This window comes from Arachis hypogaea, chromosome 20 (genome assembly GCF_003086295.3).
Source record: "Arachis hypogaea cultivar Tifrunner chromosome 20, arahy.Tifrunner.gnm2.J5K5, whole genome shotgun sequence".
Classification (NCBI taxonomy): domain Eukaryota; kingdom Viridiplantae; phylum Streptophyta; class Magnoliopsida; order Fabales; family Fabaceae; genus Arachis; species Arachis hypogaea.
In genome coordinates this window covers 57,369,736-57,376,537 of record NC_092055.1, presented here as the reverse complement: position 1 = coordinate 57,376,537, position 6,802 = coordinate 57,369,736, and the positions used below count along the sequence as shown (strand labels likewise).

General features: G+C 37.0%; 1 non-coding gene across 1 annotated transcript; it reads left to right on the top strand.

Moving 5' to 3' along the window:
* Positions 1-4,379: 4,379 nt before the first annotated feature.
* LOC112788290 (small nucleolar RNA R71) lies at positions 4,380-4,487 on the top strand. The gene has a single exon (XR_003195659.1). It is a non-coding gene; the product is annotated as a small nucleolar RNA R71 (small nucleolar RNA).
* Positions 4,488-6,802: the final 2,315 nt, after the last annotated feature.

The window sequence follows — 6,802 nt, the reverse complement described above, 5'->3', positions numbered from 1 at the left end:
ACTTTAGCAAAGCTGAGTCACAATCTGAAAAGGTTCACCCAATTATGTGTCTGTGGCATTTATGTATCCGGTGGTAATACTGGAAAACAAAGTGCTTAGGGCCACGGCCAAGACTCATAAAGTAGCTGTGTTCAAGAATCAACATACTAAACTAGGAGAATCAATATCACTATCTGAATTCTGAGTTCCTATAGATGCCAATCACTCTGAGCTTCAATGGATAAAGTGAGATGCCAAAACTGTTCAGAAGCCAAAAGCTACTAGTCCCGCTCATCTAATTAGAATCTGGGCTTCACTCAAAAACTTTGAGATATTATTGCTTCTTAAATTATTTGTATTCTATTTTATTTATCTAGTTGCTTGAGGACAAGCAACAGTTTAAGTTTGGTGTTGTGAAGAGCGGATATTTTATACACTTTTTGGGGTTAATTTCATGTAGTTTTTAGTGTGTTTTAGTTAGTTTTTAGTTTATTTTCAGTAGCTTTTAGGAAAAATTCATATTTCTGGACTTTACTATGAGTTTGTGTGTTTTTCTGTGATTTCAGGTATTTTCTGGCTGAAATCGAGGGAGCTGAGCAAAAATCTGATTCAGGCTGAAAAAGGACTGCTGATGCTGTTGGATTCTGACCTCCCTGCACTCAAAGTGGATTTTCTGGAGCTGTCCATACTTTGCTTAAGGATAGATGACGTAAAATGGCGTTCAACGCCAGTTCCATGCTGCTGTCTGGCGTCCAGCGCCAGAAACAAGTTAGGAGTTGGAGTTCAACGCCAGAATTGGATCCAAAGCTGGCGTTGAACGCCCAAAACAGCCCTATGCACGTGAGAAGCTTTAGTCTTAGCCCCAGCACACACCAAGTGGGCCCCAGAAGTGGACTTCTGCACCATCTATCATAGTTTACTCATTTTCTGTAAACCTAGGTTACTAGTTTAGTATTTAAACAACTTTTAGAGATTTATTTTTTATCTCATGACATTTTAGATCTAAACTTTGTACCTTTTGACGGCATGAGTCTCTAAACTCCATTGTTGGAGGTGAGGAGCTCTGCTGTACCTCGATGAGTTAATGCCAGTATTTCTGTTTTCTATTCAATCATGTTTGTTCCTATCTAAGATATTCATTTGCACCTTATTATGATGAATGTGATGATCCGTGACACTCATCACCATTCTCAACCTATGAACATGTGCCTGACAACCACCTCCGTTCTACATTAGATTGAATGAGTATCTCTTAGATTCCTTAATTGGAATCTCTGTAGTATAAGCTAGAATCCATTGGTAGCCTCCTTGAGAATCTGGAAAGTCTAAACCTTATCTGTGGTATTCCTAGTAGGATTCTGGAATTAGATGACTGTGACGAGCTTCAAACTCGCGAGTGCTGGGCGTAGTGACAGACGCAAAAGGATAGCGAATCCTATTCCGGTATGATCGAGAACCTACAGATGATTAGCCGTGCGGTGACAGCGCACCTGGACCATTTTCACTGAAAGGAAGGATGGTAGCCATTGACAACGGTGATCCTCTAATACACAGCTTGCCATAGGAGGGACGTGCGTGCGTGAAGAAGAAGATAGAGAGAAAGCAGAGATTCAAAAGGCAAAACATCTCCAAAACTCCAACATATTCTCATTTACTGCATAACAAGTAACCTTTAATTCATGCTCTCTTGTTCATTTGCAAGTCAATTGATAGCCACTAATTAATATCCTGACTAAGAGTTGCAAGATAACCATAGCTTGATTCAAACCAACAATCTCCGTGGGATCGACCCTTACTCACGTAAGGTATTACTTGGACGACCCAGTGCACTTGCTGGTTAGTTGTGCGGAATTACATAGTGTGAAGTAATTTTCGTGCACCACTCGTCCTTGAGCAAAGAAGAAAGAATGAAGGAGAAGAAGAGGAAAATGGAGGAGATGGAGGGAGAGGCTGAATTCGGCCAAGGGGGTATAAGGTGTTTGTGATGTGTGAAATTGAAGGAGGGATGAGGGGTATATATAGGAGCGGGGGGAGGGTTAGGTTCGTGTATTTAGGGTTGGGTTTGGGAGGGAAAAAGGGTTTTGAATTTGAAGGTAGATGGGGTTTTGGGGGAGAGTGAATGAGGTGATTGGTGAAGGGTATTTGGGGAAGAGATATGGAGGTGATTGGTGAAGGGTATTTGGGGAAGAATATTATGAAAAAGGTGTGAAGAAGAGAGAGAGAGTGAGTTGAGGTTGGTGGGGATTCTGTGTGGTCCACAGATTTTGAGGGGTCAAGGACTTATCATCCCTACTCCATTTAGGCATGCAAAACGCCCTTAGAGTGCAATTCTGGCATTAAACGCGAGATTGCTGCTTGTTTCTGGCGTTTAACGCCAGCTTTTCTCCCTTTCTTGGCGTTTAACGCCAGTCTGCTGCTTGTTTCTGGCATTAAACGCCAGTCTGGTGCTTGTTTCTGGCGTTAAACGCCCAGAATGGTGCCAGACTGAGCGTTTAACACCCATTCTGCTACTCTTACTAGCGTTTAAATGCCAGTAAGCTCTTCCTCTAGGGTGAGCTATTTTTAATGCTGTTTTTCATGCTGTTTTTGATTTTTCAGTTATTTTTGTGACTTCACATGATCATCAACCTAAGGAAAACATAAAATAACAATCGAAAATAGATATATTTAAATAACATTGGGTTGCCTCCCAATAAGCGCTTATTTAATGTCAATAGCTTGATAGTGAGCTCTCATGGAGCCTCCCAGATAATCAGAGCAGGGTTGGGGTTTCTCAACACCAAACTTAGAGTTTTGTTGTGGCCTCCCAACACCAAACTTAGAGTTTGAATGTGGCGGTTTTGTTTGACTCTGTATTGAGAGAAGCTTTTCATGCTTCCTCTCCATGGTTACAGAAGGAGAACCTTGAGTCTTGAATACAAGGTAGTCCTCATTTAGCTTAAGGACCAACTCTCCTCTATCAACATCAATCACAACTTTTGGTGTGGCTAGGAAGGGTCTGCCAAGGATGATGGATTCATCCTCATCCTTTCCAGTGTCTAGGATTATGAAATTAGTAGGGGTGTAAAGGCCTTCAACCTTTACTAGCACGTCCTCTACTAGTCCATAAGCCTGTTTCATTGATTTGGCTGCCATCTCTAGTGAGATTCTTATAGCTTGTACCTAAAATATTCCCAGTTCTCCATTACAGAGAGTGGCATGAGGTTTATCCCTGACCCCAGGTCACATAGAGCCTTCTCAAAGGTCATGGTGCCCATGGTACAAGGTATGAAGAATTTTCCAAGATCCGGTTTCTTCTAAGGTAATGTCTGCCTCATTAATGCATTCAGTTCATTGGTGAACAAGGGGGGTTCATCCTCCCAAGTCTCAGTACCAAATAACTTGGCATTCAAATTCATGATTGCTCCTAGATATTTAGCAACTTGCTCTTCAGTGATGTCTTCATCCTCTTCAGAGGAAGAATATTCATCAGAGCTCATGAATGGCAGAAGGAAGTTTAATAGAATTTCTATGGTCTCTATATGAGCCTCAGATTCCTTTGGTTCCTCAAAGGGAAACTCCTATCTGTCCAAAGGACGTCCCATGAGGTTGTTCTCACTGGGACTCACGTCCTCCTCACTCTCTCCAGGTTCGGCCATGTTGGTCATGGTTATGGCCTTGCACTCTCTCTTGGGATTTTCTTTTGTGTTGCTTGGGAGAGTACTAGGAGGAGTTTCAGTAATCTTCTTACTCAGCTGACCCACCTGTGCCTCCAAATTTCTAATGGAGGACCTTGTTTCATTCATGAAATTTAGTGTGGTCTTGGATAGATCAGAGACTATGGTTGCCAGGCCAAAATGGCTCTATTCAGAATTCTCTGTCTGTTGGTGAGAAGATGATGGAAAAGGCTTGCTATTGCTAAACCTATTTCTTCCACCATTATTGTTGAAGCCTTATTGAGGCTTCTGTTGGTCCTTCCATAAAAAATTTGGATGAATTCTCCATGAAGGATTATAGTTGTTTCTATAGGGTTCTCCCATGTAATTCACCTCTGCCGTTGCAGGATTCTCAGGATCATAAGCTTCTTCTTCAGAAGATGCTTCTTTAGTACTGTTGGATGCAGCTTGCAATCCATTCAGACTCTGAGAAATCATATTGATTTGTTGAGTCAATATTTTATTCTGAGCCAATATGGCATTCAGAGTATCAATTTCAAGAACTTTCTTCTTCTGAGGCGTCCCATTGTTCACATGATTCCTCTCAGAGGTGTACATGAACTGGTTATTTGCAACCATTTCAATAAGTTCTTGAGCTTCTGTAGGGGTTTTCAGATGAAGAGGTCCTCTTGCAGAATGGTCCAATGACATTTTTGACAACTCAGACAGACCATCATAGAATATACATATGATGCTCCATTCTGGAAGCATATCAGTAGGATACCTTTTGATCAATTGCTTATATCTTTCCCAAGCTTCATAGAGGGACTCACTTTCCTTCTGTCTAAAGGTTTGGATTTCCACTTTAAGCTTGCTCATCTTTTGAGGTGGAAAGAATTTGGCCAGGAAAGCACTGACTAGCTTTTCCCAAGAGTTCAGGCTTTCCATAGGTTGTGAATCCAACCATGTTCTAGCTTTGTCTCTTACAGCAAAAGGGAAAAGCATAAGCCTGTAGACCTCAGGATCAACTCCATTGGTCTTGACAGTGTCACAGATTTGCAAGAATTCAGCTAAGAACTGATGAGGATCTTCCAATGGAAGTCCATGAAACTTGCAATTCTATTGCATTAGAGAAACTAATTGAGGCTTAAGCTCAAAGTTGTTTGCTCCAATGGCAGGAATTGAGATGCTTCTTCCATAGAAGTTAGAAGAGGGTGCAATAAAGTCACCAAGCATCTTCCTTGCATCTCCACCATTGTTATTGGGTTCGGCCATGTCTCCCTCTTTTTCGAAAATTTCTGTTAGGTCCTCTCCAGAGGGTTGTGCTTTAGCTTCTCTTAGTTTCCTCTTAAGAGTCCTTTCAGGTTCAGGATCAGCTTCAATAAGAACGTCTTTATCCCTGTTCCTGCTCATATGAAAAAGAAGAAAACAGAAAAGAAGAGGAATCCTCTATGTCACAGTATAGAGATTCCTTTATGTGAGTAGAAGAAGAGAAGAATAGAAGAAGGAGAAGAGAAAAATTCAAACACAGAGAAGAAGATGGGGTTCGAATTTTGAGTGGAAGATGAGTGTTAGTAGATAAATAAATAAATAGAGAGAGATGAGAATAGGGTTTTCAAAAATAATCAAAAAGAGAAGGAAAATATTTTTGTTTTTATTTTAAAAAAATGAGTTATAATTTGAAAATTAAAAAGAGAAACAAAATAAAATTTGAAAACTAATTAAATCATTTAATTTAAAAAGATTTTTGAGAAAGTGGTTAGTGATTTTCGAAAATCAGAGAGAGGAAAGTAGTTAGATAGTTTTGAAAAAGATATGATTGAAATAGAAAACTTTTAAAATCAAACCAAAAAGTCAAGTAGTTAATTGAAAAAGATTTGAAAATTTGAAAAGATAAGAAGTTAGAAAAGATTTTGAAATTAAGTTTTGAAAAAGATATGATTGAAAATTATTTTGAAAAAGATTTGGAAGAATAAATTTAAAAAGATTTGATTTTTGAAATTAAAGTTAATTACTTGACTAACAAGAAACAAAAAGATATGATTTTAAAATTTAAAGATTGAACCTTTCTTACTAGGTAAGTAATAACTTAAAATTTTGAATCATTCACATTAATTGTTAGTAAAGATTTTGGAAAATATGAAATAAAAATAAGAAAAAGATTTTGAAAATTAATTTTTAAAATTTTTGAAAAAAATTGAAAGAAAAATGAAAAAGATTTGATTTTTGAAAAGGTTTTGAAAAGATAGGATTTTTAAATTGAAATTTTGACTTGACTCATAAGAAACAACTAAATTTTAAAATTTTTGACTAAGTCAACTCAAATATTCAAAATTTATGAGAAGAATAAGGGAAAGATATTTTTTTTTATTTTTGAACTTTAATGAGGAGAGAGAAAAACATAAAAATGATGTAAAATACAAGAAATTAAGATCAAAACAAAAATGCATGCAAGAACACTTTGAATGTCAAGATGAACACCAAGAACACTTTGATGATCAAGATGAACATCAAGAACTTATTTTTGAAAATTTTTAAGAAAAGAAAAACATGCAAGACACCAAACTTAAAAATTTTTAAACCTTAGACACTTAATGATTCAAGAATGCATATGAAAAATAAGAAAAGACACAAAACAAGAAAATTTAAAGATCAAATAAGAAAAATCATCAAGAACAACTTGAAGATTAGTGAAGAACTCAATGCATGTAATTTTTGAAAATTAAAGGAAAATTAAAAAGATGCAATTGACACCAAACTTAAAATTTGACTCAAGACTCAAACAAGAAACATAAAATTTTTGGTTTTTATGATTTTATTAAAAAAAAATTTTTCGAAAATTGTTTTGAAAAAGAGAAAATAATTAAATTCAAAATTTTTAATTGGTATTCCAGGAATCATGCAATGTTAGTCTAAAGCTTCAGTCTAAAAAGATTAGACATGGCTAGCCAAGCTTCAGCAGGACATTACATACAACAGCCAAATTGATGGGAATCAACAAGCTCCTGTGATGATAAAAGCATCATCTGAAACTCTAGAATTCATTCAAAAAAATTCTGAAGTCATAGAATAATTTATTTTTTTGAAAATTTTTTCGAAAATAAAAAGCTTAAAATTAAAATAAAATTACCTAATCTGAGCAACAAGATGAACCGTCAGTTGTCTAAACTCGAACAATCCCCGGCAAC